Genomic DNA, 17,525 nt, shown 5'->3' with positions numbered 1-17,525 from the left:
TTATAGAGGAAAATGAGAGTAAATACTTTTTGCGTGTTTATTACAAATAGGCATTCAGCTCAGGACAGTTTATTGCCCATGAGGCACATTCTGAATTATGTCATACCCACCACAAATCTTTTTCTTTTTTTCCTTTTTTTTTCTCTGAGCCCTTAACATCGAACTTATACACATATTGGGAAATCTGTAATTCAATTTGCTCAGAGGGAAAAAATGTCAGTGAGGATGATCACGAGTAATACTGTAGGTAAAGAGAAATTAATATCGATTTATAGCGATTGAGAAAAAAAAATATGCGCATGAGTTATTGTAGAAATTGTACAATTTATTCAGTCGAAATGGTCAGGTTTTATTAACTTCTTTTCAAAACAAAATAGCTTTTAAAAATGTAAACATTTTGTGGCAAGAAGATTTTTTATTATATATCTGTAAAATGTATGAAGTACTAAAAGATGCGAATGACCGAAACAAACCGTGTGCGCATTTCATACGAAAGGAGAACTTCCACCAGGTCCGAATTGTTTTTTGGCCAAAAAACCTCTAAAACTATCCAAAGACATGTAGAGTTTTGTATATTAAAATATTCCAGAGCGTTCCACAAAGAGCATCACTTATCTGCTCGGTATCGCCTCCTCTTCTCTAGTGTTGGGAGTTTACTTGTGCGCAAAGGTAACACAGGCAGCTCTCCAGGCGTATTGAGGGAGGAGTGAAGAGAACCGCATGGAGCCCGGCCCCTGTGCTGGAAGTATATATAAATACACGCTGGTTTTCCAGCTCGGACAGAGTAACTTTCATTGACTAGACATTAGAACACAAGGCATATTCATGAAATTGTCTTGAATATTGCCAAGATTTGTCTAGTTTTGCTAGACTGGACCTTTTTACTTGGAGAGGGACTAAAAAGGAGAGAGATTTCATCCATTGGGATTTTTTGTTTGTTTGTTTGTTTTTACATGTACCTTTCTTAACTGACTGCGTTCCTAAACAATCTACTGAGGAATAATGTTTTGAAACATACATTTGATTTTCGGTTTTTCAAATAAGTGTTGGATCTTTACTCTAGAGACAAGAGATGGCATTATCAGAGAGTGAGTTTGGCATGAAGGGAAGCAGCGTAATAAAAGAATGGAGTGGACAAGTCCAACCAGCCCTCATTATTTCCTTTGTTTTTCTCTTCTGCCTGGAGGCCTGTCTGTGGATCCGCAACCTTGCTCTCAAGAAAAGGCTTCCAGGCCCCTTTGCATGGCCGCTGGTCGGAAATGCCATGCAGCTAGGCCAAATGCCGCACATTACCTTCTCCAGGCTTGCAAAGAAGTATGGCAATGTCTACCAGATCCGACTGGGCTGCAATGACATTGTGGTGCTGAACGGATACACAGCCATACGACAAGCTCTCATTCAACATAGCACAGAGTTTGCAGGGAGACCAAACTTCAACTCTTTTCAAATTATATCTGGGGGGAAAAGTATGACATTCAGCAGTTACAGTGAACAGTGGAAGGCACACCGAAGAGTAGCTCAATCTACCTTGAGAGCTTTCTCATCTGCAAACAGCCAGACCAAGAAGGCCTTTGAACAACACATTGTGGCAGAGGCCATGGATATGATTCAGAACTTTCTTAGGCTGAGTGCAGATAGATGTTATTTTAATCCTTCACATGAATTTACAGTCGCTGCTGCTAACGTCATTTGTGCGCTTTGCTTTGGAAAACGTTATGGGCATGATGACCCTGAGTTCAGGACACTTCTGGGTAGGGTAGATAAGTTTGGAGAGACAGTGGGTGCTGGGAGCTTAGTAGATGTCATGCCTTGGCTTCAGTCTTTCCCTAACCCAGTGCGAAGCGTTTACCAGAACTTTAAGACTATCAATAAGGAGTTCTTCGCTTATGTGAAAGACAAAGTAGTGCAGCACAGAGACACATATGACCCGGATGTAACTCGAGACATGAGCGATGCAATCATTGGTGTGATTGAACATGGAAAAAATAACATGTTGTCTAAAGACTTTGTGGAGGGAACTGTGACAGATCTCATCGGAGCAGGACAGGACACTGTATCAACAGTTATGCAGTGGATGTTGCTACTGTTAGTGAAGCATCCAGCTATGCAGACAAAGCTCCAGGAGCAGATTGATAAAGTGGTTGGCCGTGACAGACTGCCATCAATTGAGGACAAGATCAACCTGGCCTACCTGGAAGCCTTCATCTATGAGACCATGCGCTACACCAGCTTTGTGCCTGTCACTATCCCCCACTCAACTACCACAGACGTCACCATTGAGGGCTTCCACATCCCCAAAGACACAGTGGTGTTCATCAACCAGTGGTCGGTGAACCATGACCCACAGAAGTGGCAGGACCCCCACATCTTCAATCCCTCAAGGTTTTTGGATGAAAATGGAGCCCTTAACAAGGACCTGACCAACAGTGTAATGATCTTCTCCACAGGTAAAAGGAGGTGTATTGGTGACCAGATTGCCAAGACAGAGATCTTCTTGTTTTTAGCCATTCTTTTGCACCAGTGCACATTCAAGAGCAACCCCTCTCAGACTCTTACTATGGACTGCTCATACGGATTAGCACTGAAGCCTGTCAAATTTACAGTTGCTGCCAATCTAAGAGGGAAACTCCTTGGCCTTGTGTCGCCAGCATAAATTAAAGAATGACTTTGCAGCAAGTTTTGTGAATCAAAACAATGAAGGACTGATACATTTTTAAATATATTCCACATAAGAGTGACTATTAATAAACAAGCATTAACCATTATTGTATATTTAATATTTAAATATCATTCACAACTTTTTAGGCAAGGTGAATTTTTTATTAATAAAAAAAAGGTCATTATATTGTCTGGTAGGTGAAAGGAACTAAGAAAGTTTAGATGCCATAGTTCAAATCTGTATATTTTATATTATGTATTCATCATCCTGTCTTAAACACCATAAGCTAAATAAATAACATCTTTCAGCAAAATAATTAAAATATGTACTTGGTTCTCCTTTTGGTTCCTATTGTGTATAAATAATTGTATAAAATATTGATTATGAATACTCATAACTGATGTATTTCAGATATTTTAAATATTAATAATCTACCTTATATGTAAAGCCATCTACTGTATCCAGATTGCAAAAATAAATAGCTTGACAATGTGTAGTTAGTAAAAAAGTCATAATCTAGTAATTTTCATGCAGTAAGTGAGATATTGCATCACTGTGATAAATTAAAGTAAATATTCTTTTGTGACCATGAGATTTTTGCCGAGTGGATTTATTTACTACTTTACTTCCAAATCCTGTTTTTACCTGTCATTACAAAAAAAACTCACACTGGTTTCTAGGAAATTATTCATGATGCCATTAATTAATATTTGCATGTATTGATAAAATCGTTCAGCTGTTTTAAAACCAAGTAAATAATATAAATTATTCATTGATTTATTTTCTTTCTTTATAATTACTGATGATTTAATAAGCTATTTTTTAAGTGAATTTAATAAAGGCAGCAAACCATCTTTAAAGCATTTCTCTGTTGTGTCAAAATTTATATGTCAGGATTCATGCTGCGCTTATTCCTGTTGTGTTACTTCATCAACCAAAAATTTTCAAGCTTTCCAGGGCTTATTATGAGCAAGCAGTTGTGCCATGAAATCATATTCTATTTTTTTCTTTATTAGTAATGCTGTATGACTGGTCTATAACAAACTAAACCATTGCACAATTTCTGTCATCGTATACATTAAACATTTCAGAAAAAACATTCTATTCATCATACAGTACTGTATATACTGATCACCTTCTCAGATATATTAGATTTTGCATATAAATATGATTGCCTAAAATGACTATTATTAAGCTAATGACAAAATACACCGACCAGGCATAACGTTATGGCTACTGATCAGACATAGCATTATGACCACATGCCTAATATTGTGTTGAACCCTCTTTTGCTGCCAAAACATCCTGACCTGTCGTACATTAACAGCATTAACTTCTTCAGCATACCCATCACAATTTGGTCTTTGTCAAATCCGATCAAATCCTTACGCATGCCCATTTTTCCTGCTTCTAACACATCAACTCTGAGGATTAATTTTCACTTTCTGCCTAATATGTCCTACCCACTAACAGGTGCCATGATGAAAAGATAATCAGTGTTATTCACTTCACCGGTCATAATGTTATAATGCCATAATGTTATAATGTTTTGCCTGATCGGTTTATCTTCACATTCCATGCCATGTCATATGCATAGTGGGAAAAGACTACAGTAATGTGTATTTAGATCTCTAGTAGATTGCATATGCCCATGAATTTGCACAACAAATAGAAGCAATGCTACAGTACCTTGGTTACTATGGCTGATATCTTAAATAAAGTTGGCACTTAATCATGTTTTGATGCATGTAGAAATTACATGAGGTACAGTAGCATGATCAAACAATCAGAAATTATTTCAAGGACCAGAGCTCTGTCTGGAACGCCGGTTACTGTATAAGTGGAATTTATTTGTGGTTAGTTTTCTTATCTCTTTTTATTTATTCTCTCCCAAAAGTCAACATATAAAGGGTTACATTACATTTACAGTAGCCTATGGGAATATCATTTTAATAGTGTATAAGTGTGTGTGATGCGTAGTGACAGGCTGGGACATCTAATGTGCTTTTTTTTGTACAAATTGTTCTCAGCATATACTCCAGATCCATCGCAACCAAAGCTGTCACTAAAAATTAATGAATCAATAAATAAATAACATGGCATTTCTTTTTAAAACAATGAAAAGGAGTAGTTTGTACCTGGAAGGCCCTTATATGCTTTTTTTCTATCCTATAGGTAGATGATACAATGATTTAATACCTATTTGTTTCCAGCTGTTTTATTTACAACTTCTTATCTAAAAGCATTTATAGCACTGTCAGAAAGAGAATTTGCTGTAAAATAACATCATAAATTAATAAAGTGGACAGACAAATTATCCAGTTATTATCTTCTCCTTCATGTTCTTCTGCATCAACAATGTCTGTGAGTCCTCTCCTTCACTTTAAAAAGCAGTTGTCATGAACATTTAAATAGAAATATCTAACTTTTTAAGCCACAAAAAACAAGTAACAGAAAAAATAAAAGCAGAAACTTTTTCTTAGGAAATTACACTGTGACAGAAGCCCTGAAATTAATCATTTATCATCATGAGGAGTGGTAGCTCAGTGATTAAGGTGCTGCGTTACTGATCAAAAGGTCTGAGGTTCAAGCCCTGGTATTGCCAAGCTGCCACACTTGGGCCTTTGAGCAAGGCCCTTGACCCTCTGACCCCAGCTTCTGAGCAAGCTGGGATTTGAAGATCTTCCCTATGCTCTAATGTATATCTGACTAATAAAGGATATAAAAAAATAATTAATCATTTGCCCTAAACAATTGGTTTAGAGATTATCATCATTGTGACAGAATGTGCAGTGGAATAAATTGGGATTGCCAGAGTTTTGTTCAGGTTAACAAAATCTTTACTGCACTACACCAAATTTTACTCTTCCTGCCATATATCCAGCCTTGCAAGACATGTTTCAAATCAAATTTTATTTGTCACATACACATACATACAGAGTACGACATGCAGTGAAATGCTTTGTACAACTGTCCGGCATGAGGGAATAGAATGGGGAGAAGAAATAAAACAAAGAAAAAAGAAGGCAGATAAATTAAGAGAATAAACTATGTAAAATATAAAATATAATATATATATATATATATATATATATATATATATATATATATATATATATATATATATATATATATATATATATATATATATATATATATGTGAAAAAGTGTATATACAGGGTATGCTTATGGATACAAGGTATGCTTATGTACAGTAAACAGTAATCACATAAGGTAGTTGATGTGATTGTCAAGGAGCAGTTTCAGGAGCAGACTAATAAAATGGACAGTGAGCCAAGCCAGAGAACAAGTAGGGCCACAAGTGTTCAATCTTGTTAGACCTCTAGAAAAGATTAATATAGTCACTTAATATGCATTTATAGATTAAATTTGCATTATACCAAACATTTTCATTATATAGTAAATTAAATAATTTAAGGTTAATTGAGAGTGCAACTGTGGCTGTAAAAGTGTCTACTTTAAAGAAAGGGTACCTTGATGCCAACTTAGTCACCCCAGAAAAATTGTCAATTTCCTGACGGTAAAAATAATGAAAAGAATTGGAACCACACAGACTGTGCATTCACAAAACAGACACAACAAACTTTGAAACTTTTATTAAACCCTATGACCACAACACTTGAACTGGTGATGGATCATGCATCATGCACCAAAGTATGTATGTCCACTATGAAGAGAATACCATGATGTGGTGGCCTGGAAGTCGTGCAAGCAAGAAGTTCATACTCCAAGACCAGCACAAAAAAGGAAGACTGAAGTTTAACTTAAATTTAACATGCAAACCTGACTGAATTACAATAGATCTGTTAGAAGCGTTGAGCAAAAATTATAGGGTGAAAGCAAAGTATAGTGAAAATCGTGTGGCAGTCTAAATACAGTGGGGTAAATAAGTATTCGATACACTGACGATTTTTCAAGTTTTCCCACTTACAAAAAACGGAGAGATCTGTAATTTTTATTGTAGGTACTTCTCAACTGTGAGAGACAGAATATAAAAAGAAATCCAAAATATCACATTGTATGATTTTTAAATAATTAATTTCCTTTTTAATTGCATGAAATAAGTATTTGATCACCTACCAACCAGCAAGAATTCAATGTCTCACACACCTGTTAGTTTGTCTTTAAGAATCCCTCCTATCCTCCACTCATCTCATGCACCTGTTTGAACTCGTTACCTGTAAAAAAAAAAAAAAAGACACCTGTACACACACTCAAACTGTTTTGTTTGACCTCACCATTTTTAAATCAGTGGTTGCTTTAGGTGGGCTCAAAATAAAAAATTATTTTTTTTTGCACAAAACCTTTAGAGCTATAGTGCCATTTAGACACACAGACATCAATAATCAGCACATGAAACTCAAGAATGGTGATTAAAAAACTTTCATGCTGCAATGCATGCTGGGTGCCCGAATAGTACAAAACTCCCAATATGCATTGCAGCACAAATAAATTATCCAGCTGAATAGTCTTACTACTTTCTACGCTTGGTTTTATTTAGATTTTACTTGATTTATGACTTTTTACTGGATTGTTTCAGGATGATCACAGTTCATCTTTTTGTTTGTTTGTTTGTTTGTTTGTTTTTGTTTGGTTTGTTTTGTTTTGTTTAATACTATTGTTTAAAAAAAACTAATTTTGAAAGGTCAAGGTTCAATAGCAACACTTAAGCAAACACTGATCTTCATTATGGTAAAAGTACACCTAAACAGCTAAAATTTTAATCAGAGCTTTTGGACACATATGACATAAATAAAGTCACAATGTTTAATAATAAGTGAAGATGGTGATGCTGATTTGTGGGGTGTTTAATCATCCTCTGCTGAAATCTTGAGATTAAATGTGTTTTATTTTCAGTTTGATTTTGGCTGTAAATTGTGTTTCTCTGCTCTTGTTTCTCTTTCTTTCAGTGATCCTGCTTGTTCACAGGTGTTTATCACTAAAACTCAATCCCCATTTCAATAGTCATTTCATTATCTCAAAATTTTCATCACTGCTTCACTGTTACTTCAATACTCTGTTGTGTGGACACACATAAGTGCTTTTTTAAAACTTTTTTTTTTTTTGCTGTGGGATAAAAGGTTTAAACGTGTGAAATAAAAAAAAAACACTATGAAATGTAGTTTAACAGTAATATACTGTAAATTTACAGAAGCAAACTGTAAACAAAGAGTAGATTACTGGTAACCCTGCTGCCAGTATTTTACCGTAAAATCAAGAAACAGCTAAATACTGGAAAACCTAACAGTCAAATGTTTTGGTTTTTTTGTGGGTCACCGTTGTGTAGGAGAGTAGAGCCTCTGTTTAAGTCAAGGACAGACAGAGTGCTATTAAAGTTATTCTGTATGCCGCTTTATATTAAAGCAGTAGCGATGTGGTGAGAATCTCTTGACTAACTACAATTAAATTAATTTGTGCTGCTATTATCTACAAGAGTTTTGAGTTAAATTGATACTTTCAATGATTTAACATACTGTAATTCTGCAACTTTTTGTCATGGACTTAAGTATGCTCACGTTTCTTAAATTTTAGTTTTTAAACAAATGGCTTTTTGCCAGTTTAAGTGCAGTCAGTTTAAGAGCTGACAGTATTTTACTGTTAATTTACAAGAACATTTTTTACCCTGTACACCACATTTTTACTGTATATTTCTGGCAACCACAGCAGCCAGTTTTCTACCGTGAATTTTTTTTACAGTGTGATGTTTGCAATTTTATTATTGAAAAAGTTCATGAAATCATTACTACCTATAGATAGTGTGCATGTAAGTGTGGTATTTTTATTTTTCTATTAATTTTGCTATCGTTTAGAATAAAAATCTTGGATTCTGCTTGTTATTTTCTATGAGAGTTAAGAAATATGCTGATCTAGCAGAGCTTTTCTATAACTTAGGAGGCTCTCCTTCCATGCTATTTGAAATAGTGTCAATTTGGTTTGATGCCTTAATCATTTTTGTTTTAAGCATTTTTAGTTTAGCTACATTATCTAGAGTATATTAGAACATTGAATCTAGGCATTCGGTGTTTCCCTCTCGAGCTCTGTGGGGTCCGACAGAGATCTAATTACTGTCGATAACTCTGGAAGATTATTGATAAAACTCCCCGCAGTAGTTGACATGAATGTACACTTAACACGGTAAAGCAGCGACGTATTTATGCAATGACTGAGGCAGATTTTAAAAGAGATAGGGTAATGATCTGAAATAGCTTTAGACTGTGGAATTCTGACTATTTTTTTGTATCAAATCCAAATGTTATTATTTAATCAAATGTTATTTGTATACAAACCTGGTGCATTTAAGTTAAGATAAGTTTATTTCTATAACGCTTTTTACAATGGACATTGTCTCAAAGCAGCGTTACAGAATTTAAGAATTAAGGTGAATGATGTCTGTTTAACCCTCATGAGCAGCCTGGTGTGACCATTGACAAGGAAAAACTTCCTTAGATGTTATGAGGAAGAAACCTTGAGAGGAACCAAACTCAAAAGAGGAATCCATCCTCATCTGGTGATATCAAGAGTGTGATTATAAATCTTTAAAACAATACAAACACCAGAGAGTGAGAACAATCATGAGCACCGGAGTGTGTGATTGTGAGTAATGTCCTTTCTACAGTCTTATACAGTCATTTGAGATTATGGATGGGATGGGGAGAGAAAGAGATGCAGTGGAGGGGAGTTAGCGTAGCTGGCGTTCATGATATTAACAAGCACAAGTTGATAATGTGCATTTGATCAGATGTACTGGAGCACAAGGTCATGATGTGATATGTGTTATGTGTAGACTTTGTTAAAAAGATACGTCTTAAATCTGCTCTTAAACTGGGAGAGTGTGTCTGAGCTCTGAACACTGTCAGGAAGACTTTTCCAAAGTTTAGGAGCTAAATGTGAAAATGTCGTACCGCCATTAGTGGACTTTGCTATTCTAGGAACTACTAGACGCCTGGAGTTTTTAAATTTCAGGGTGCGTGTTAGAAGACATGGGATACATGGGAGATAAACCATTTAGTGTTTTGTAAGTAAGTAGCAATAGTTTGTAGTCGATTCAGGTAGCTTAACATGGATTATAAGATTGTGGTTATATGGTCTTATTTTCTCGACCTTGTTAGAACTCTGGCTGCTGCATTCTGTACTAACTGTAGCTTGTTTATTATTTCAATTCAATTCAATAAATTTTTATTTGTATAGCACTTTTAACAATGAACATTGTCATCCAAGCAGCTTTACACTGATAATGTGGTGATTAAGAATAACTGAGATGTTTTTTATAAGTGTAGGTTTGTCCCTAATGAGCGGGCCGGTGGCGACTGTGGCAAGGAAAAAATAACTGAGATGGCATAGAGAAGAAACCTTGTGAGAAACCAGACTCAAGAGGGAACCCATCCTCATCTGGGTTGCACCAAATGTCCATTTATTACAAATAAACAATGTTGCGGGGTGCAGTGATGGTGATCAGATACAAACTGTAGTCCTGAGTAATTTCATGGAACCCCAAGGCTCTGATGAGAAACTAATGCCCTAATGATGCAGGACAACCAGCTAGTGATGCATCCAGTCTGGAGGTCATGAATGCATGGATGAGCTTCTCTGCATCAGATATAGACAACATGTTTCTTAGCTTAGAAATATTTCTAAGGTGGAAAAAGGCTGTTTTTGTAATATGGTTGATATGATTTTTAAAAGACAAGTCGCTGTCTAAAATAACTCCCAGGTCTTTTACTGTTGAACTAGTATTTACAGTACAGCCTTCTAAACTGAGGTTTAAATTCTGTGTACTGATTTTTGGGCAGATGAGCAACATCTCTGTCTTGTCAAAATATGATAATAGAAAGTTACTTTTACATTTTTCAGTTTTTACAATGTCGGACCTCATTGTTAGTCCTTGTTTTGCTAACATAATTTAATTAAAAAAATATTTTTATTTGTGCGTGGGTGCAACAACATTTCATAAATTACTATTTTAAAAAAAATGCATGATTGACTGATGTTTCTTAAACATTGTTATTTTTTTATATAGGAATATTTTTATTAAATATGAATGTGCTGTACTGCATTAGAGCACATTATTTGCTGCTTTGTCCCTTTTTCCACCTCATTGTGCTTTGTTTTCATCTTTATACTGAAGGCTTGCACCTTTCTGAAACATATGTACACAATAATGTGTTCAAATATGGTACACACCCTGGATAAAACAACTGTTCTTGTTGTTTTCCTGCTAACAAAGAGGTTCTGCATTAACAATTAATACAAACACCACACCCAAATTTGACTTCGGCACATTGAAACACATTCACATTTTTTTGACTTACGTGATAGCTTGTGTTTATGGATTTTTATGTAATGTCTTTCATGCTTTTGAGGAGAAACCTTGACACATATATATTTTTAATTATTTTTTTATTTAAGTCAAATTCAAAGTGAAAATCCAATATAACCAAATAGTTAGGTCTTGAAAATCTGAGTAGTATTTAATGTTAACTAGACAATTATTCAACTAATTGTTTTTTAGTTGACATAATTGTATCTTGAATCTTGAATGGATGTTAATTGACATAGCAACAGCTGTAAATTGAATTAACTGAACACTTTGTGTCTTTAAAATTTAATTAGTCAAAGCAACTAAGTCTAAGACAAGATGAGTCCATGAAGAATGTATTACAGTGTATTGTTTGTTTACAATGCCATGTGTATTTTGTTGTGGGTCAAGTTTTGTCTCGTCCCATGTCTTGTCATTATTTTTCTCACTAGTGTCATGAATACTTTCACATGCTTCTACTTTTCCTCCAGATTTTTTTTTCTTGCGCTTGTGTTTTCTTTGTTAAGTAACCCTTAATGTGCCTTCACCTTACCTCACCAAGCTGCTTATTCAGTATGCTGAAATTCGAGTTTTTCCTCGTGTCTTTCTACCTGTTTCTTGTTTGTTTGTTTGTTGGTTGGTTTGCTAATCACCTGACATGTTGCCAGTTTCCTGTTTACATCCTTTAGTTATATTTTAGATCAGTTTGGGAATATATATTTTTTTAAATCTGCTTCTGTCTACTGTTCCTGACACATGAATTAACAGAAATTTTTTTTAAACATACTTCTTATACTTAAATATTTGTATTATTATTCAAATGTAATAATATTTCATATTAATTACCTTTTATTAAATTGTTACAGTTTATTCTTTCAAACTAAACAAAATGCCAAAATAGCACAAAATACTGTGTTGTTATTATTATTAATCATTATATTAGCAATAATCAGAAATATACTTATTTAAAGTTTCATCTGCCTCTCACACACACACACACACACACACACACACCCACACACAGAGCTCACATACTAAAGGAAAACTCCTGAAAATGGGTCTTGTTTTCACACCAGCTAATTCAGAACAGGCCACATGTTGTTATCCCCTCACTAATTCAACCTTCCTGGACAGTACGGAGCCCTGAGGGGGGTGATGATTCAGTTCATACTGAAAGTGACAGCCCAAGTACTTTCCCCAGTTCACACATCTATGAAGTTCATATACAGGTTTTCATCTGAAAGATTGTAGTCTCCTCAAAAATGTACACATTCCACCTCACTTCTTATTAAATACAACATATTTAAAACACATTTTTTAAAGCTGTTTTTTAGTAGATTGCATTACTAGAAAGTAATCCACAAGAGATAACAAGTATTTAGTAGTGCAAAAAAAAAAAAAAAAAAACTGTGAGTGTGATTAAAGTGAGGCTCTCCAATTGTGATGGATCTCTAACCCTCAAAATCATTTATCTCTGACACTCTACATCCACCAAGAAAGGATCTACCACCCCCCCACTCCCACCCCCGTCTCATTCCTCACACGCAAACCACTAATGTAACTCTTAGTGTCTGCATCTGGCTTCTTCGGACTGGCTTTTATTTCAGCACTATTACCCGAATCCTGCATCTATCACATTTATCCTCTAATGTTCATTGTGGAATACAGAACAAAATACAATAAAAAAAAATGAAGAAAATGCAAGCCATCTCCAAGCTGTGAATAAACAAAGGCAAACTAGTAGAGTTGTATATTTGGTCCTGACCAAAAGACAACTGAAAACAAATGGCAAAAATGAATTGAAGACAGGCTTCTATCCTGAAACTTAAAATATGGAGGGAGCTGGCCACTGTCCTTCTAAGCAGTTTCTTTTGCACTGGACTGTTGCTATAGTTGGGCATCCAAATGAATCTCTAAATTAACCTATTACTAATCACACACCTTGTTTTCACTTTACATTTGGATACATTGTTACCTTAAGAATTTGCTATTTACAATTTTAATTTGAAGGTCACAATGGCAGCTATTAGGAACAAGGGGCTTGCCAATGGTGCACAAAGGGGTTTCTGTTTACAAGCCAAGGCCAGTTTCAAGAACATTGAAGGCATCTTGGAAAAACTGGGGATAAATAAAGAGAAGTCAAACATACTACGGTAAACACAAACAAATGTGTCTAAAATATTTTAAATGGTTGTTTTTGGTGTGCTAATATTGTAAGCAGATTTACTCTATAGAAAATATATGTATAGTAAAATATGAGTAAATTAATTTCTAATGAAACAAACAGTAGAATGTGAAGCTTAAACTAATGCACTATAGTTTTAATGCTGTTCTTAGTTTGTAGGTTCATATTTTAGTCTTTGCAGCCTAAAATAAGGTCTCTCAGATTTTTATTTAGTGACTACTGCAGTATATTTCAGATTGCAAGACCTACAGGGTGGATACAGAGGATAGTGAGGACAGCTGAGAAGATTATCAGAGTCTCTCTCACCTCTATCATGGATGACCCCATACACCCCTCACACACACTCTTTACCCTCCTGCCATCAGGAAAACAGTTCCGAAGCATTCAGGCCGTCACATCCAGACTGTGCAACAGCTTTTTCCCACAAGCCATCAAACTCCTCAATACACAGAACTAAACTGAAACTCATACACACACACACACCCAACTGTGTGTTACTGAACCGTACGACCTAAACTCAACACACACTCAACACACACTCATTACCCATCTCAATCCATTCCACCACCATTTATTTATTATTTACACTTAACCATATTATACCGTTTACATGCTGTTTTTTTGCACCTCTTGACTGCTGCTACTGCTGTTTTTGCACTGCATTGTGTTTGTTTACATATACTTTTGGTTATAGTCTTTATAGTCTTTATAGTCATCTTTGCACAGTACTGTATGGTTAGAGTATACAGTAGGTTTACTGGTCGGCGCTTTTTTGTGTTATGTGTATTGTCCCATACTGTCTTGTGTTGTCTGTCTGTACTGTTTTTTGTCTGCACTGTTTGCACTCGATTGCACTCGATTGCCCTTTATGTAGCTTTATGTTGTGTGTTGTAGCTCTATGTTGTTTAGTGTAGCACCAGGGTTCTGGAGGAAGGTTGTGTTGTTTTTACTGTGTACTGTGTACCACTGTGTATAGTAGAAATGATAATAAAAAAGCCTCTTGACTCTCTTGACTATATATATATATATATATATATATATATATATATATATATATATATATATATATATATATATATATATATATATATATATATATATACACACACACACACACACACACACACACACACACACAAATGATAATAAAAAAGCCTCTTGACTCTCTTGACTCTATATATATATATATACACACACACACACACACACACACACACACACACACAATCCCTATGTATTGTGTCACCACAAGTGTCCACACAGTGAAAATTAAAATTTTTTAACAAAATGTAACTTTATTTACAAAACATCCTTTATGTGATTGCTATTTTTTTGTTGACACCCACAGAGTCCTTTCTAGAAAACTTCGGCTCCCAGTTTGGCAGCAGAGTTGTGTGTGATGTGCTTGCCACATTACCTGTTAAAGTTTATTGAAACCTTGCGTCAGCGTCCCAATTCCAGCCAAATTTTGGAATACATTTAGCTAAAAAGTGTTAGTTTCCCCTGAGTACAGAGAGGCTTTTTTCTGACACTCTGTACTCTGAATTTATTCTCAAAATTGTTCCATAGGTTCCATTTTCCCTTTAACCCCAGTAATATTTTTTTTCTTTCTCAGAAATCCTTAAGGAATTATGTCATGTCTATAAACAATGCAGATTTAGCCATATTCCTCCAATAGTCATTACAATTTCATTGTCACCACATGCTACAGAAATGTTCTCATTATGACTGTTTATGTTAAAATGATCTTTACATGATACAGAGAACAATGCTATGACATTTTACAGAATGACCATAAATAAATAAAAGGCAAATAAAATCCACACAGGAACTGCATAAAATGACCATGTGTCGCCCTTAATGATGCACATTTATGCATAATGTGTATCCTCTCAATGTATAATCATTGTTAATGCCACTGATTTATAAACAGTAACATTTTTGCAGCTTGAGAAACAAACTGCTCTGTTTGACATGCCAATTTCATAGCATCTAGAATTTTGTCGAAGAGTTCAATGCATATGTCTATGCATTGTTAAAGCATGACCTGTTGGGCCAGACTGGAAACACAAAAAAATTTAATAATAAAGTTTTATATTGGTATTAGATAGCACAACTAACATTCGTGTAAAATATGGCATTCTTGCAGATGAAAAAAACAGCTGTAGTTGGTCTAGGAAAAACGCAGTCAAATTGTTCTGGAAAGATACAGTTAATTTGTGTTACAAGGAGAGCAAAATGGTATATTCAGTGTTTGCCAGTGCTGCTTTCAGCTTTAATTTTAGTAAATGTGGACAAGCCTCATCAAGTCTAACCTGTACAATAATTTTTTTTCGATACTGGAAGCATGTTTGAAGAACTGGAAATACAAGCTGGCTCAGTGCAATTTAACAAAATTCAGTGCCACTGGGCAGACCTGGGAAGCTTTTTTAATGGTAAAAATAGATCTCACTGACCAATTTATTCACACTAATCAGTATCAGTACATCAGTATCAGAAAAAGGACAAAAAAATAAATTGTCCAGTTGCAAATATACATGCAAACAATGGCAACTGTGTGAGACTATGCCATCAGTTGTGCAGGATAATAAACACTATGAGTTTCTTTATTGTGTGAAGGTTCTTTCTCTATCCTGAATAAGATTTTCACCATCTAGCAGAGAATCATCCTTCATTATATAACAACCACAATTTTGCACTGAGATTTAATTCAAGCTGCTCAATGTAAGAGCACAATATGTACAGTTTATGTAGTCTTAATTTGCATTTTGCAGCATGACAGCAGTATTCCAGCATGACAGTGCCCCTGTGCACAATGTGAGCTCCATGAAGATATGCTTCACTGTACATGGTTTGGAGTGGAAGATCTTGAATGGCACATTCCTAAATCTAAAGGAACATCTTTCCAGAAGAGAGGAGTTTATTATAACAGCAAAAGGGAGCTAAATGTGGAATCGAATGTTCAAAAAGCACATATAGATCTTTTGGTCAAGTGTCCACAAACTTTCAACAAATGGAAGGTTGCAGAAATGCTATGACTATACATTAATACTGACCAGGTCTAGAAGATGCATAAAACATGTGTGAAGTTTACCAAATGAAACAACCGTTTTTTAAATTTTTTTTTACAACTTGCAATTCACCCTTTTATGTGGCACGCAAAATGTGCCATTTAAACAAATGTTTAAGCTCTTACATAGATTAGGCAGCATTATGCACTTAAAACATGCATCAGCAATCCATTATTAAATAGCTGAGAGAAGAGAGTAGCGCTGAACAAATATACAGCACTTATTCATTTTATATGTAACATCAACTAGTGTGATAACATATCCAGGCCAGCAGAGGACCCTCCCCTGAGTACTAACTGCCACGCCATGTTTTACTGTCACTTATATTTTTGCACAATATGTGAGTTCTTGCCCTTGTAAATTCTTGAATGATCTCTGCATGTTTTAGTCTTTGCTTAGATTTTTTTCCTTTTTGGTTTGAACTACTCCTAAATATAGATTTTCTAGTGGCCTAAACTCTAGTGGTATAATCCACATTTCCTAATACATTTTTTTTTTTTCCCATTCATTTTCTCCCGCTTATCCGTAATTTGGGTCGCGGGGGCAGCAGTCTAAGCAGGCCCCTGCCTTCGACTGCTGCCCAATCCTCACAGCACCGTCCCTTACGGTCCCTCCTGCTGGTGGTGAGCCCACGGGAAGGCGGCCCCACGTCGCTCCGACGTCACGGACCTTGATATTTCCCTCGTAAGGGAACATTTCCTAATGGATTATTAAAATCTCCAGCACATACAGTATGAAACATAGTACCTTGTTTGTCTGCATTATTGTGTTCTATACACTAAAATAGAGAGTTTACTGTTTTACTGCCCAACACAGTCTCACAGCATTTCGTGATATTGTCACAAACTTTATTCTATTGATTCGTGTTCATGGACACGAATTTTCCTATTTTTTCATGTCACTCAGCATGACTGTCTGACTCCGTCTCCATAGCAATGGAGGCAAAGGATCATGGGAAATGTTGACAGAAATGCCTAATTTATGCCCAATCTTTATCCAAAAATAATGCAGACAATATACGGTTAGGGTTATACGGTAATAAATGTGTGTGTCTCTAATTAACACAGGCTTCTTTATTAACCAGGAGAATATATTGACAGTATTTTGACTGGAAGAAATCACTGACGATGGTTTATAATAGCGAGTAGCTTACAGAATATAAAGCAACAAAAACAAGAATTAAATCTACTGCTTAAATGTGGGGAATTGTGCTTGCAGCATAAAAAATCAATAACAAATCAGCAATACAGCGTCTGTGGTATCCAGTGGCAGAAAGAAAACCTTGGCAGAGAC

General features: G+C 35.4%; 1 pseudogene across 1 annotated transcript; it reads left to right on the top strand.

Moving 5' to 3' along the window:
- The first annotated feature begins 778 nt into the window (after window positions 1-778).
- LOC310730727 (cytochrome P450 1B1 pseudogene) lies at window positions 779-3,523 on the top strand (annotated as a pseudogene). Its single transcript has one exon. The product of its transcript is annotated as a cytochrome P450 1B1 pseudogene (transcript).
- The last annotated feature ends 14,002 nt before the right edge of the window (window positions 3,524-17,525 follow it).

The sequence above is a fragment of the Silurus aristotelis genome, assembly GCF_946808225.1.
Source record: "Silurus aristotelis genome assembly, chromosome: 9".
Classification (NCBI taxonomy): Eukaryota; Metazoa; Chordata; class Actinopteri; order Siluriformes; family Siluridae; genus Silurus; species Silurus aristotelis.
The sequence above is the reverse complement of the archived record's forward strand: the minus strand, read 5'-3'. Positions and strand labels throughout refer to the sequence as shown.